The sequence below is a fragment of the Chiloscyllium plagiosum genome, unplaced genomic scaffold (genome assembly GCF_037043375.1).
Source record: "Chiloscyllium plagiosum isolate Xiang-an unplaced genomic scaffold, Cpla_swu_hap1 HiC_scaffold_8, whole genome shotgun sequence".
Classification (NCBI taxonomy): domain Eukaryota; kingdom Metazoa; phylum Chordata; class Chondrichthyes; order Orectolobiformes; family Hemiscylliidae; genus Chiloscyllium; species Chiloscyllium plagiosum.
The window spans coordinates 37,494,525-37,511,292 of record NW_028270146.1 but is presented as its reverse complement, the minus strand read 5'-3'; the positions used below and the strand labels follow the sequence as shown (position 1 = coordinate 37,511,292).

At 39.3% G+C, this 16,768-nt stretch overlaps 1 non-coding gene across 1 annotated transcript; it reads left to right on the top strand.

Annotated features, from left to right (window-relative positions):
- Positions 1 to 11,046: 11,046 nt before the first annotated feature.
- On the top strand, positions 11,047 to 11,120 carry trnai-aau (transfer RNA isoleucine (anticodon AAU)). The gene has a single exon. It is a non-coding gene; the product is annotated as a tRNA-Ile (tRNA).
- Positions 11,121 to 16,768: the final 5,648 nt, after the last annotated feature.

The window sequence follows — 16,768 nt, the reverse complement described above, 5'->3', positions numbered from 1 at the left end:
GATTATGTTAAACTGGTCTATTCCATCTGCTTCTAAATCCAGAGGATTTACTCCAAATTTTGTTTGGATTGTTCAACATTGACAAGTGTCCCAGTATGGATCCGGGTTCATGGTGTCCACTTTACGTTTTTATTAATAAATAAATAATACCGCAAACAACATCCAGGGTAATCTATTTATTGTCTTTTCAGGGTCAAAAGAGAAACCTCGTGCATTGTTTTACATACGCTCGGTAAGAATAGAAAAATATCTTAGAGATACTTAAAGGAGTTCGATTATTTCTTATATTGAATTCAATAGATAGGCATCACGTCTTTAGTCGTTAATGCCGAATAATTTATTTCTTAAAAAGAGCACGGTGTGAAGTGGTCACTTTAATTTGGTCAATAGCAAACGAAATGTTAAAGCCTCGCATAAGTTATACTTAATAAAACGCACACCTCCTCCCGCCCGAACCGGTGCCCTCCAGACACATTTAATCATGCGTGGTCATTGAGTAAAGTCATTGTCTATCTTCCAGCTTGTCCTCCACCGGCAATCAATGCCCACAATCAAAATGCAAATTCCAAGTGATAGTTCCAGGTATTTGTTCCAATGAAATACCCGAGTTTTTTTTTTAAAAAGCTTTCTTGTTTCTCAAGTTAGCAAGCTGTCAAGTTAATGGCAAGTAGACTCTGCACTCGCCAAAACAGGGCAGTTGTGCTATAAAAACACAACAGGAAATGAATGACTTAAATATTTGGCATTTACCCCCTTGAGCAAAGGATCAGTGCCTAATTCCACTCCGTCAGAGTTTGGTTTTGCGGAACCCACCTGTGTAGATTGATTTCTAAAATTCGTTGGTGAAACTCCTTTCAAACGCTCTGATTCCTTTGTAGTTTGAACAATCATGTCACGTTTCCTTCAATTCAGTGAGGTCTAATGCCACCTCTCTCTTTAAAAGACTCGGATTTCTTACAGAAGCCCCAGATTTATTTTTTTTTCAAAAACGATTTCTTTAAAAATACAGCTCCGAGTTTAAACGTTTAACAAACGCAGTTCATTCCGTTTGTTGAAGTTATCTAAATCCTCACCAAATCCATTAGCATGGAATAGAATAAACCTTTAATCACTTTTAGTGATTCCTCTGAACACCTGTAAAAACAATGTTTGTGAGCGCCCTGGGAGATCTTGGACAGGGATCATCCTTCTAAGCCAGTGCTAGTTTGTCTGTCTTGAAGGAAAATACAGTATAACCTACTTTTTTTTGTCTCCGACTAATAGTGCAATCAGCAACGAAAACAATCGCAGGTAGTTACTGGGCGCAAACTACTTAGTAGCGCCTCACGATTTAGTTACAGTGGACAAACTGTCTGCAATGACCGTTTAACAGTCTCAGCTTATACATGCATATTAGAATTGAATCCAAAAACTGCAGCTCAAGGAATACAAGCAGACTTCCATCAGGAAAATGGACATGATTTGGATTTGTTCTTTCAGCAAAGGTCACATACAATGGTAAACATCTTCCCAGAAACATTAATAAAAAAGATATTTAAAAATGCAGATATACCAGCCTCGAGAGTCTATAAACCTCGAGTACAATGAGAATGCTCGTCGGCCAGTCTGTAACGGGCAATCCTATAAGCGTTAAGATATATCAAATTTAAGTGTGAAACCACCTTGACCTTAAAGCAACCTACTCTAGCGATGCTATCTTATATCTGTTGCAATCAATAAACATACATGTTTAATTCAAACTTTCCACCTGGAAAAACAATTAACATAAACTTTCGGGCTGTTTTGCAATGGGTGAGTCCACGAACATTGCGAAACAGTTAAATAATAAACAATTGTCCAATGACTTCAGTTGCAGTTCTCTTTTATCAAAATTATTTCCCAATTAAATAAAGAATTCAGGTATTCGCAGCTTTCGACAAAAAAATGGTCACATGTTCCCTGCCTCAACTATGATGGTGAGTTTCATAAAACATTCTTTGTAACGGCGAGAGAATTCTGCTCAGTAAGATCAAAGTGTGAATGATACTAATGTTGTGTGACATTAAATAAATAGTGCGGCTTGTCTGGAAAGATGGAGTTAATTAGCTGCTGCTTTCCGTTTAAATGAGGGTTGAGGAAGGTTGATTTGTTGTGGCGCAGTTTAATGGGAAGTAGAGGGAGGTCTCACCGAGCACACGCCATTGGTTTCCTTTTAGAAACGTGAGTAGAGAGATTCCGCGCAAAATTGCACATTCCTTTCCATCTCTAACTGATTGGAAATTGAAGAGAAGTATATTAGATAGACAATAGGAACTGGTTACTATTGTACAGCATACAGCTCCATTAAAATCGCGTGCAGCAACGATTGGATTTATTCTGCCTCTGTGGAAATGTGATAAGGCTAAAAAAAACCTAATGACCTACAATTATTGCGTGCGCTTATCAATTAATGGATTTAGGAGATGTAAACTTCACCAATGAGCATTTACCATTCTCTTTCAGAGTGAAATCTGTACGGCACATCAATTGTAAGAAGGTTACCGAAGTCTTCTAACCTGTTAAGTACTTAAGGTTTTGTAACGATTCTTGAGAAATCACTTAAAATGATGTCTCGGCACTGAAATGGAGGTAATCGTTATAACATTTCAATTGTGACACTCGGAAACACCAGCTTCGTTAATAAAACCCTTTTAAGGCTGTGAACTGTTCGAAGGCGCAGGAGCATTGTCAAACATTCTCGGAATGAATGTATTCAAGTTCCTAACTGCCAAAAGAAAATAGTTGCGACAGAAATGAATACGTTTTTAGTCATTCGTTACAGTCATAAATGTAGAAGCGAGATAAAGGTTTTGGAGTCAGTAGGCACGGCTCCTGTGCTCTGGACTGTACGGTATCGTTTGTCTCTAATCAATCCAAATGCAATGGGGCGATTTGAGTGCATGATGAATGGATCTCAGGTTTCTTGTAATGGCTCTACCACATTTTACAGGCCCGCCTCTTTTAACCCGAGAAGCTGGAGGGACGACCTCATTTAAAGCTGCTGCTTGTTTCAAGATGTTGGGAAAGCCTGTGGGCTAATATTGCCTTGCATTTGCTACCGCTGCTAAATGGAATGATCAGCTGGCAAAAAGCAGTAAAACATTCCATCAGCAACTCACATATCTCTCGCTGGCATCAATTTTCTCTATTAAATGGAATCGCTGGACACAGTTTTCCTTTTCACTGAAACGTTTACCTATTTCTTCATTCATCTGGGAGAACAGCCTATCATCAGGAAGTTAGTGTGCAATTTGAGAAGCTGTAAATCAACTTCTTTCCCCTAAGTCACCATAATTTTTTAATGCGATTGATACCTTTCTTTGCTAATATAATACATCTCAGGGTAATGTTATTCCTTATAGTTTAGAAACCAGACGTTTTATTCTTTATATTAACTCTACTATAGTAAAAAGAACTATAAGGGATAAAGGAATATTTTTGTGTTTTAATGCCTGCTTTCATGATTGGACTACATAAGGAACATTAAATATCTGCAAGTATTTTACTGTAAAATGCAAGTGACAATAAATCATTCAACAAAGTATGAATTTAGATTTAAATTTTAAATACAATGGACTTCAGTAAGGCTTCTGACAGTGTCACAGTGGAAATTGGTCAAGATGGTAAGAGATTGTCGGCTCCAGGCAGTTTTGCAAATTGAATCCAAAATTGCCTGAGTGTCAAGAGGCAGAGGGTGATAATCATAAGTTGTATTCATGACTCAAAACCTGTGTCCAATGGTATTCTGCAGGATTCAGTGCTTGGGTCCCTTGTTTTTTGGTGGTGTGGCTGGTGTGTGGTATAGAGTTGATGCCAGCAGCACAGGTTCAGTTACCACACTGGCTGAGGTTATCGTGAAGGTGCCTTCTCAACCTTGTGCCTTTGCCTGAGGTGTGCTGATTCTTAGCTTAAACCATCACCAATTGCGTGTCTCTCTGTGTAATGTGAGAGTAGCCCTATGGTCCTCTGGGACTTTGGCTACTTTACTGGTCTAGACATGAATGTAGGAGATTTGATAAGTAAATTCACACATGACATGAAACTGTGACAATTCATGAAACACTGCAACAATTACTGCTGTATTAGAACATTTGAAAAAAAGTTTGGAGTTAATTTAACAACATAAGACTTTGATTTACACTTTTCATAATCACCACACCTTCTTTTACAACAAATAAAGTACTTTTAGAAATGTATAATGTTTTACATGTCCAAGCAAGTGTTGTAATATAGGAAATATAGCATATTTGCATACAGCAAGCTTCTACAACAGAAAGATGATAGTGACTAGATAAGCTGGTTTTGTTATGTTGATTGAGAATTAGCAAGGGCACTGTGCTTAACTCACAACTCTTCAAAATAAAACTAGAGGTAATTTTATATCTACCTGAGAGGGAAGGTGGCTCAATCTTTAATTTAGAAGACAGCATCTCCTCTGTTATGTAAACCTTGCTTTTGGTTTAAGATGTGGAGTGGAAATTGAATATACAACTTTCTTAACAGCATTTGGATACCCACACCACACGGGACTGCAGTAATTCACATCATTACATCGCCATCCCTGCATATGCCCTGTCCCACTTACAGAATAGATCCACTGGAGATGGTGACATAGCAGAATGCAGGTGGGAGGGAAGTGGGCCTGGGTGTCCAAAATATTCTTTCTCTAATATGACAGCAGTCCTGTTGTCCTCTGGAACTATGGCTACTTCAATGGTCTAGACATGAATATTGGAAATTTGATCTGCAAGTTCACAGATAACATGTAAATAGGACTATGACAATTCATTGCATGAAATCACTGGTCAAGTATGGGCAAGGAAATTTCTTTACCCCTATCACCTGCCTCTTAGCTGATTAATCAGTTCTCCTTCGTATTCAATATCACTTCTAAGAAGCAGTGAGAGTCGTATAGAAAGTACCAGTTATGGGGGACATTATTCTACGTAACCAAGAATGGCTCATTAGCATTACCATTGACTACGCAGGCCAAGTCCTAAAGGGCATGACTGCTTGACTAGATCTGTAGCAGATGGTGAGGGAAGCAATAAGAAGGAAAAACCTACTTACTTTTTCCTCATAAATCTACCTGTCAGAGATGAATCTGGTCATAATAGTATTGAACAATCAGAGAGTCTAAGAGTCAGAGGGATATACAGCATGGAAATAACACTTTGGTCCAACTTGTCCATGCAGATCAAATATCCTCAATAAATTTAGTCCCATTTGCCAGCATTTGGCCCATATCACTCTAAACCCTTCCAATTCATATAACCATCCAAATGTCTTTTAAATATTGTAATTGTACCAGCCTCCATCACTTCCTCTGGCAGATCATTTCATAAATACATCACCCTCTGCATGAGCAAATTGCCCCTTTGGTCCCTTTTAAATCTTACCCTCTCACCTTAAACTTATGCCCTCTAGTTTTGGACTTCCTCACCCCGGGGAAAAGACTTTGTCTATTTACCGTATCCATGTCCCTCATGGACAGCGAAGAGGGTTACCTCAGATTACAACAGGATCTGGACCAGATGGGCCAATGGGCTGAGAAGTGGCAGATGGAGTTTAATTCAGATAAATGCGAGGTACTGCATTTTGGGAATGCAAATCTTAGCAGGACTTATACACTTAATGGTAAGATCCTAGGGAGTGTTGCTGAACAAAGAGACCTTGGAGTGCAGGTTCAAAGCTCCTTGAAAGTGGAGTCGCAGGGAGATAGGATAGTGAAGAAGATATTTGGTATGCTTTCCTTTATTGGTCAGTGTATTGAGTATAGGAGTTGGGAGGTCATGTTGCGGCTGTACAGGACATTGGTTAGCCACTGTTGGAATATTGCGTGCAATTCTGGTCTCCTTCCTATCGGAAAGATGTTCTGAAACTTGAAAGGGTTCAGAAACGATTTACAAGGATGTTGCCAGGGTTGGAGGATCTGAGCTACAGGGAGAGGCTGAACAGGCTGGGGCTGTTTTCCCTGGAGCGTCGGAGGCTGAGGGGTGACCTTATAGAGGTTTACAAAATTATGAGGGGCATGGATAGGATAAATAGACAAAGTCTTTTCCCTGGGGTCGGGGAGTCCAGAACTAGAGGGCATAGGTTTAGGGTGAGAGGGGAAAGATATAAAAGAGTCCTAAGGGGCAACTTTCTCACCCAGAGGGTGGTATGTGTATGGAATGAGCTGCCAGAGGATGTGGTGGAGGCTAGTACAATTGCAACATTTAAGAGGCATTTGGATGGGTATTTGAATAGGAAGGGTTTGGAGGGATATGGGCCGGGTGCTGGCATGTGGGACTAGATTGGGTTGGGATATCTGGTCGGCATGGACGGGTTGGACCGAAGGGTCTGTCTCCATGCTGTACATCTCTATGACTCTATGATTTTATAAACCTCTATAAGGTCACCATTCAGCATTTGATGCTCCAGAGAAAATAGCCCCAGTCTATTCAGCCTCTCCATACAGCTCAAACCCACCAATCCTGGCCAATATTTGTATATCTTTTCTGAACCCTTTCAAGTTTCACAGCATTCTTCCTATAGCAGGGAGACCAGAATTGCACACAATATTCCAATAGTGGCCTAACCAATGCCCTGTACAGCTGCAACATGACTTCCCAAATCCAGTATTCAATGTACTGACCAATAACAGCAAGAATACCAAATGCCTTCTTCACTATCCTATCTACCTGCAACTCCACTTTCAAGGAATTATGAACCTGCACTCCAAGTTCTATTTGTTCAGTAACACTCCCCAGGACCCCCTTGTGAAAATGAAGTCCTGTCTTCACTTGAGGACCACATTGTCTGGCCCCATCACTGTGCTGTGTGGAATTGATTTCAATAAATCTCGCAAAGACTAGAAATCCAGGAGGCACTGTGGGCCAAAAACAACAAAGAAATTGTATTCAACCACAACCTGTAACCTCATGACCTGGTGTTTCTTCCACTTTACATGTATCAACATGGCAGAGGATCAACCCAGATTCAATGAAGAATGTAGCAAGGCATGCCAAAAACAGCAGCAGATGTACCTAAAAATTAGGTGTCAACACAATTACTTCCATGTGCCACAACTTAATTGGGAAGAGTGCGCCATGATGGACACAGACTTAAACATTTTGAAAAGCCAATAATAATCCTCAAGTCTGTTTTCCACATGTTCTGATATATGTTTAATCCCTTTGAATGCGCTACACTGGCTTCTCTGTTCCCAGTTCATCACTTTGCAATAAGATTACTCCTATCCCCAGAGCACTAGTATTGATTGCCATTTTAAAATGTTTTGCAAAGGCAGGGGTGGCCAACACTGATTTATTCATTTATTGGGTTGGCCTTTAGTTTCTCAAAGGCTGCTTGACACTTTGCTGACCATACCATCTTTGTTTTGCAAAAAATTCTGTCATGGTTACAGTTATTTTGTTGAAGTTTGGCAGAAATATCTAATAAACTTACATACTTGCAAAAATCTTGTGATTTTAGGAGAGGTGATGAGCTAGTGGTATTATTGCTGGACTGCTAATCCAGAGTACAAGGTAATGTTCTGACAGCCGGGTTAGCAATCCCACCATGGCAGATGGTGGAATTTGAGTTCAATAAAAATCTGGAATTAAGAGTCTAATGATGATCATGAATTCATTGTCGATTGTCAGAAAAAACCCCCATCTTGTTCACTAATGTCCTTTAGGGAAGGAAATGCCTTCCTTACTTGGTCTGGACTTCATGTGACTCCATCCCCATAGCAATGTGGTCGACTCTTAACTGTCCTCTGTAATGGGCAATAAATGTTGGCCTAGACAGTGATGCCTTCATCCCATAAATAAATAAATTTCCCATTTAGTTTTATGGACAGGGAATTCTATTTGAGCCTTCACTTTTGCTGTTCTTGACAACTCTTCCCCTTGCCCTATGATCTTATCTTTGCTTTTGCAAATTCACTGTTGGTAAAGTTTATTACTAAGTCAGCTAATTGTAATTGCTTAAACAGGTCTTCTCATTCTTACATATTCTGCCCAAGCGTTACTGTATCTTACAACATTATCTAAATAAACTACAGAGATAGACACTTCAGCTATGACTTGATTCATAAGTCTTTGGAATGTTACTGCATTTTTAAGACAAATGACATGACCCAATTAGTGAAACAAAGCTGTTATCTCTTTAGCCTTTGATGTTAATGGTACTCAACAATACCCATTTAATAAGTCAATTTTAGAAATAAATGATATTGTCCATTGGCAATGCCAACCTAATCAATTCAATCTTCTAACTGAGGAATTTGATATGAATCTATTTCTGTTCCTGAGTTTTCTTTTCTGTAATGTATGCAGAATCTAGTTGACTCATTCAGTGTAGGAACTAACATCATTGATAAACAGCAACTGCTTTAGTTAGAGTCAATCAAGTGATTTTTCTAACATGTGTTTCTCTGTTGCCACCTGGATTTGTTTTTCTGGGCTCAACTGATAAGACTGTGTTATATTAGTACTGATTCCCTACATCTACATGATATCTGGCTAACATAGTACATCCTGTTGTTTCTCTGCAGACATCCATGAATTTTCTAAATAATGTTATTAAATCTTCCCAATGTCTATCCCCTAAATTTCAAAACTCAAGAAGGGGAATGGGGAAATCCCTGGCAATTACAGACCAGTCAGTCTTACGTCTGTGGTCGGCAAGGTTTTGGAAAGAATTCTGAGCGATAGGCTTTCTGACTATTTGGAAAAGCACAGCGTGATAAAAGGCAATCAGCATGGCTTTGTGAGGGGCAGGTCATGCCTCACAAATCTTATTGAGTTCTTTGAGGAGGTAATGAGACAGGTTGATGAAGGTCAAGCAGTGGATGTGGTGTACATGGACTTCAGCAAGGCATTTGATAAGATTCCCCACTGGAGGCTCATTCATAAAGTCAGGAGCTATGGGACATAGAGAGATTTGGCTGTCTGGATTCAGAACTGGTTGGCTGACAGAAAGCAGAGAGTGGTTGTAGATGGAAAGTATTCTGCCTGGGGTTAGTGGTGAGTGGCATCCCATACGGCTCTGTTCTTGGGCCTCTGCTCTTTGTAGTTTTAATAAATGACTTAGATGAGGAGGTTGAGGGGTGGGTTAGTAAATTTGCCGATGACACAAAGGTTGAAGGTGCCGTTGATAGTACCGAGGGCTACTGCAGGCTACAGCATGACATTGACAGTATGAAGAGCTGGGAGAAATGGCAGATGGAGTTCAACCTGGATAAATGCGAAGTGATGCATTTTGGAAGGTCGAACTTGAATGCTGAATATAGGATTAAAGACAGGATTCTTGGCAGTGTGGAGGAACAGCAGGATCTTAGTGTTCAAGTGCATAGCTCCCTCAAAGTTGCTACTTAAGTGGATAGGGTTGTTAAGAAAGCATATGGTGTTTTGGCTTTCATTAATAGGGGATTGAGTTTAAGAGCTGTGAGGTTTTGCTGCAGCTCTACAAAATCCTGATGAGACCACATTTGGAATATTGTGTCCCGTTCTGGAGCCCTCTTATAGGAAAGATACAGAGGCTTTGAAGAGGTTACAAAGAAGGTTTGCCAGGATGCTGCCTAGACTGGAGGGCTTATCTTACAAGGAGAGATTGACTGAGCTTGAACTTTTCTCTCTGGAGAGGAGGAAGAGAGGTGACCTGATCGAGGTATACAATGTAATGAGAGGGATGGAGAGAGTCGATAGCCAGAGAGTTTTCCTCAGGGCAGGATTGACTGCCATGAGGGGTCATAGTTTTAAGGTGTTAGGAGGAAGGTACAGAGGAGATGTCAGAGATAGGTTCTTTACGCAGAGAGTTGTGAATGCATGGAATGTGTTGCCAGCAGTAGTGGAGGAAGCAGAGTCATTAGGCATATTTTAGCGACTGCTGGACATGCACATGGACAGCAGTGAATTGAGGGGAGTGTAGGTTAGGTTATTTTATTTTAGTTAGGATTAATCCTCGGCACAACGTCGTGGGCTGAAGGGCCTGTACTATTTTCTATGTTCTATGTTCTATAATCCACTGATGCTCAACTGAATGGTTCTTCAAGAACTGGCGACAGTTTAATTACATGTTGAGGTTTTCCCACTACCTGACACTATATGGTATGTTTTACAGAGCTGCATTACATCCTTATAAGGTCTTGGCCAGATAAAATGCTCAAGGTTTTTTGTATCTTCATATGTCCTGCCATAGGAATTTCAAATGCTGCTTGTGATATGTCCTTGTGATATTTGGATGTTACCACCATCTGATTAACAAACATTGATTCCTTATCCACACGTCATTGACAGTGTCTCCACTTCCTCATCAGAACTTCATTTTTAGTGCAATAACACTCTGGAACACCTTCCACCTCAGCTTTGGTGTGAGTTCCTGTAAGAACATGCTTATTTCCAGTTTTGCTTTCTGAGTCACAATTAGCAAAGACACATTAAACAATTCTTTTGAATCATCCACATCCTCAAAGCAAGTTTCAGCTAAACTAATATCTGCTTATGTTATCATTTTGATCTCTGGTGACAGACTTTGATAGCTGATGCTCTGGTCACCACTCACAATGGAAAAATACTTGGAACCTGTTCTTGGAACTGTTCCCTCTCTTTAAACTCATTCAAACTTCCCGTAAGTATAAGCAAACCTATACATTTCATTCCTGTCAAATTATTATCCAAGAGTAAGTCAACTCCATTCACAGGTAATTTCTTAACAATTCCTACCACTACAGTTTCAGATGAAGTCACACTTAAATTGCACTTTGTAAAACAGAACAAAGTACACTCTCCACTTATCCCATTTACTAACATTTGACTTGCATTGCATCCTCTGTAGAGAAAACAATGTCATTCTTCAGCAAAAGAGCTTGAGTAACCTTATGTCTCTTAATATAGTTAGGAGCTTAGCTGAAGAACTTGAAGAAAAAGGTGGCAATGAAAACTCTTTATATCTGTCATCTACCTTATTCACCTTCCCTGCACTTACAGTAGTGTTTACCTTTAGTTTTATAGTTGCAGTTAAAGCTACAATTTAATCGTTGGTCAGTTAGCTTAGCTGGTTAGAGCGTGGTGCTAATAACGACAAGGTCGTGGGTTCAATCCCCACACTGACCATGTGAAGCGCTTGTGTGGTTAGCAGGGTTGTGTGAGGGTTTGCGGTGTCTTCGGGTGGCACAGTGGTTAGCACTGCTGCCTCACAGCGCCAGAGACCCGGGTTCAATTCCAGCCTCAGGCGACTGACTGTGTGGCGTTTGCACGTTCTCCCCATGTCTGCGTGGGTTTCCTCCGGGTGCTCCGGTTTCCTCCCACAATCCAAAAAATGTGCAGGTTAGGTGAATTGGCTACGCTAAATTGCCTGTAGTGTTAGGTGCAGGGGTAAACGTAGGGGAATGGGTCTGGGTGGGTGCGCTTCGGCGGGTCGGTGTGGACTTGTTGGGCCGAAGGGCCTGTTTCCACACTGTAAGTAATCTAATCTAATCTTAATCCATACTATTTTCCACTCTTACAAATTCCAATAAATCCCATGGGTTTCCCTTACAACTTCCAGTATTCTGAATGAAGGTTTCCCATCTTATCACAATGAAAACACTTTGGCATTCAATTTTCACCTCAACCGTCAGCACCTTTTCCTCATCTAAGGAGTGGACCTTTTGGGCATTCCCAGCTGTCCTTTCTTTACACTGGCTCTTTGCCTCCCTTCACTGACACACCCACTATCCTTTTCAAATTCGTGGGGGTGACTGAAAAAACGTTTGCTTTTATGGATCAGCTTATAATTGTCAGTCATTTCTGCTGCCTGTCCAACAATTGCAACCCTCTGGTCTTCAACATGGATTCTAATTTTAAAAAGTTATAAACATTTAAATATTTCTAGAAAATGTTTTTTCTGAGTTTCTTATGTGGCACTTACTCCAAATGTCCATATCCATTTGTCAAAAATAGTTTGCTTTATTCTGTCAAATTCCATATATGTTTGCCCAGGTTACTTACTCAAATTTCTAAACTGTTGCCTGTATGTTTCAAAACAAAGCTCATACATACCCAGAATAGCCTTTTTGATAGCACCATAATCCTTAGATACCAGCTCTGACAGTGATGTATAAATTTCACTTGCTCTACTTGTGAATTTGCTTTGCATGGCAATGTCCAGTTTACCTTTGGTCACTTCATTTGTTTTGCTAGTTGGTCAAATAATAAAGGATGTCCTGCAAATTATTTTCCATAAAATTTGGTTAGGCCTGTATAAATTTAAAAATTTCCTTACTGGACTATAGATTATGACCAGGATTTTCCTCATCACTATGTCCTTTTGAAGTTCCTTTTTTGACTGCATCACTCCATCTCTGGTCTTTTCCCAATTCTTTCTCCTTTTCTCTATCCTAAATTGCTCATTCTTTTTCTTCTTTCTAAAAATCAAGATTTTTCATCTCCATCTCCTGCTTTTTAATTTCCCTTTCAATTCTCATTGATTCGAAAACTGCTTCCATTTCTATTTCAAGCAGCTTTATCTTTTTCTTATGTTCAAGCTACTTTAATTTTATTCATGTTCAAGCTTCTTTGACTGTAATCAGATCTCTGCAAACTCAAATGACTCTTCACTCTAAGTGGCAAAAGTGAGGACTGCAGATGCTGGAGCTTAGAGTTGAAAGTGTGGTACTGGAAAAGCACAGCAGGTCAGGCAGCAGCAAGGAGCAGGAAAATTGACATTTTGGGCAAAAACACTTCATCATTCCTGATGAAGCCACTCCCAATCAACTTTTGAAAGTTTGTGCCTAATACAGCAATTTAGAAATTTACCTTTATCTTTTTCCATAACTATTTTAAAACTAATAGAATTATGATCACCTTAGTCACTTGCTGCGCCTTATTTCCCAAGAGAAGATCAAGCTTTGCTCCTTCTCTAGTAGGTACATCCACATTCTGAATAGGACTATAACACTTAACAAATTCCTCTCCACCCAAGCGCTTAATATTGGGGCAGTCCCAGTCTATGTTTGGCAAGTAAAAATTTCCTATCATTCTTACAGTTTTCTGAGATCCCTTTACAAATTTGCCTCTCAATTTCCTGCTGACTACTGAGGGGGCCTACAATACAATCCCAATGAGGTGATCATCCCTTTCTTGTTTCTCATTTCCACCCAAATAACTTCACTGGACGTACTCTGAGGAATATCCTCCCTAAGGACAGCAGTAATGTTATTCCTAATCAAAAATGCTACTACTCCTCCTTTCATTCCCCCCTTTCTATCCTTCCTGTCGCATCTATACCCTGGAACAGTAAAATGTCAGCCCTGCCCTTCCCTGAGCCACATTTCTATAATAGCTATGATATCCTAGTCCCCTGTTCCCAACTATGCCCTGAGGTCATCTGCCTTACCTGTCAGGCCTCTTGCATTAAGCAATGGACATTCTTCATTTTGATCATTAATCCAATGGACATAGGTCTTTTTTTATTTGAATTCCTTTACATTCTTTACATCCTTCACATAGGGTAGCATGGTGGCTCAGTGGTTAGCACTGCTGTCTTACAGCACCAGGGTCCCAGGTTTGATTCCAGCCTTGGGTGACTGTGTGGAGTTTGCACATTCTCCCTGTGTCTGCGTGGGTGTGCTCTGGTTTCCTCCCACAGTCACAAAGATGTGCAGGCCAGGTGAATTGGTCATGCTAAATTGCCCGTAGAGTTAGGTGCATTAGTCAAAGGGAAATGGGTTTGGGTGAGTTACTCTTCGGAGGGTCGGTGTGGACTGGTTGGGCCAAAGGGCCTGTTTCCACACTGAAGGGAATCTAAAAAAAAAGTTTTCTTGGTTCTCTGTTATTTTACTCACAGAGAGGGAGAGAGAAATGTTACAAAGCTGACAGGCAGATGTCCTTTCACATACAGCTTTGTAACAGATTTAGTTCAACCAATTAAAGGGCTGTTGTTAGGCAGAATTTCTTTAATGCAAAGATTCTCAGTGCCACCCTGTCTCAAAGTATTCCTTTCATTGCTTCAAAAAACAACTTTGTCTTACGCAGATAAAACCTTTTCCAAGTTTCAAAACTCTCCTGTAATTTCAGCTAAATAGCAGTCTAACTACCATTTAGTTTATAATCCAAAAAGAAAAGTATATGGACCTTTGCACATAGCAAGCAGCATAAGCAGTCTGTGATAGAGAGAGCTAACTAGCCCAACTGATTGACCAGCAGCAGTCTAAGATGGTATTTCCTTCTAAGAACTGGGTGGGAATCTTGCCTGAAAGCAATTAATATTGTTCCCTGTGTTAAGTGTTTGCTGGGTAAGCATTGTAATTGTGAGTGGGCTCCCGACTAACATTTTAGCTACCATGTGGAAAAGACAAACCCCATAAAATCCACCCATGGATCTGTGCACATGGAATTTAACCAAGGTTCAATAGATATCTAATATCACTTCTGTGTTTTTCAATTCATATGTTCAATTTGGCTTTTATTTATTTTTAATTCACAGTTACCAGCTGAAGGAAAAATATACATTTCTTAAATAGATAATTTTTATACTTTAAACTTAGCAATATTACATATTATTGGCTGAATTTTTTTTATAATTAAAAAATGATGACAGGCTACTAACAAATATAGCAATTAAATGATCTTGAACAGCTTCTAACATGTTGCTTTTCATGCAGATCTGGCATTCACATTACAGCCACTGAACAGGATGTTATCACAGGTGGGCAAACAGCAGCCTTGGAACCAATTTTGGCTCCAAATAAAACATTCATTGATTTTGGGAATCAAACAGGTTATGTTTAAATTAGTTCTTATTGAGAATGGCATAAACCTTGGAGCTAAATTCCTTTTGATTTGAAGTTGGTAATTAAGCAAGATCACAGCAACCTCTTTAAATGTTTTTGTACTTGAGAGCCTAATGATCAATTTAAAAATGGAATTAAGAACAATCAACACAAACTCCCACTTTTAGGAAAAGCAATCATCATAAAGAGTAATTTGATTATTTGTATATTCATCAAAATTCGACTGTGTTGGTTCTGTTCATGGTCCACCTTGCTATCACCTAACAATTCAAATGTACCAAAGGCTGCTACTAGTGGTACTTTTCAGAGTGGGTCACTCAGGAACTACTGTAATCATTGGTTCAAATTTCCTACAAGTTCAGAATGGGCAACAAACAATAAAGTATTCAGGAGTTTGCTTCTCCACTTACCTTGCAATTATTGACATATCAGCTTGTTTCCCACACACACCCACACTATCCCCTCCTTTAATCTCTTACAAATGAGGTCTGATTTAAAAAAGGTTTGGTCATAGACATGGTGTGGAATTGATGTCCAGACTAAGAAATTCCAATTTTTTGAATCAGTGAATAAGTAAACTGTGGAAAAATGTATAGCATGCTACAATTTAACTAAAAAAAAAATCAAGATTCTGAACAGAAGGCTATTATTTAAGCTTCATGTGATGGTGGGAGTAATTCAGTTCAGGGACTATAGAGTGAGTTCATACAAAAGTAGATGAAATAATGGCAGGCAAAATTTAACATGCACAATTGTAATGTGGATGAGGAAAACAAATTGGACAGGAGGAGTATTCATTTGATTGTCAGAACGGTTAATCATAAAGTTGATAGAAATTTCACAAATTTTCATAGACGAGTCAGCCGTGCTATCGACTGTCAGTCTTATTTGGAATGCTTTCAGTCTTGTTTCAGTGCCAGCACTCATACTTTTGAGACAGGAAGTTTTGTGTTCAAATCCCACACCAAAGACCTGAGATTGTAATATAATGTGGTATGGAGGCAGTGATGACTTTTGAATGATATTTTTAAAAAATCCACCTCACTGTTTGAACAACAGAGTAGAGTTCCGCCTTGTGCCCTGATCAACATTTATTCCTCAACCAAAATTACTCAATCATTTTATTTGGTCATTACCTTACTGCTGCCTGTATGCTATATTTATACATTGCAACAGTGACTAAAAAAGTACTTGACTATAAATTATTTTGGAATATCTTAAGGTTGTGTAACATAGATCAAGTTTTTTTCTGCCTTATTTAATAATTATTTGTAGACCAGAACTTACTGAAATATATATAGAATATTAGATTCCGTCATTTAAACAGCTGTTATAAATCAGGACAAGTCATGCTGCAACAATATAACATCTGTTTTCTCTGCACTTTGATACTTTGTGCAATTCTGATCACAAACACAGGTAAGAAATTCAAGCCCTGGAATCAATACTAAGATGAACTAACCTGGTGTCAAAGATTGAGTTTTGACGAAAGCAAAGGAATTGATTGAGAGATCACGTTATAGAAGTATATAAGATGTGTTTGCACATGTTAGAGGAGGAGAACATCATCAGCATCTGCTTGCTTCTCTGCAACTTAGTCATGCTCGATGTAAATTCTGGAAATACAGATAATACTTTCCAGCAGCTGTCATCCCAAGTATCTAAGGTAATGACATAACAGACACTTCTCTGCAGCATGGTTGAATTAATCATCCAGTATAGTTTGTATCATGTCAGCTATCATAACTTTTAACTTTCCAACTCTAATGCCAAGAAGCATCAGTTTAACTATTTGTATGGGCTGACTTCCCCTTTAGTGCTCTCAGTGACATATCAGTATAGACTAGAGATTCTCATCCTTTCTTAAAATGTCTTAAATTTACCTCAGAGCCCTGAAACTAGTTCTTCCACATGGCCAGGCAGAAAAGCCTGTGTGTAGCAAGCCTGTGAGATTTCAAGTACAGAAGAAAATTATACGGGTACATGTCA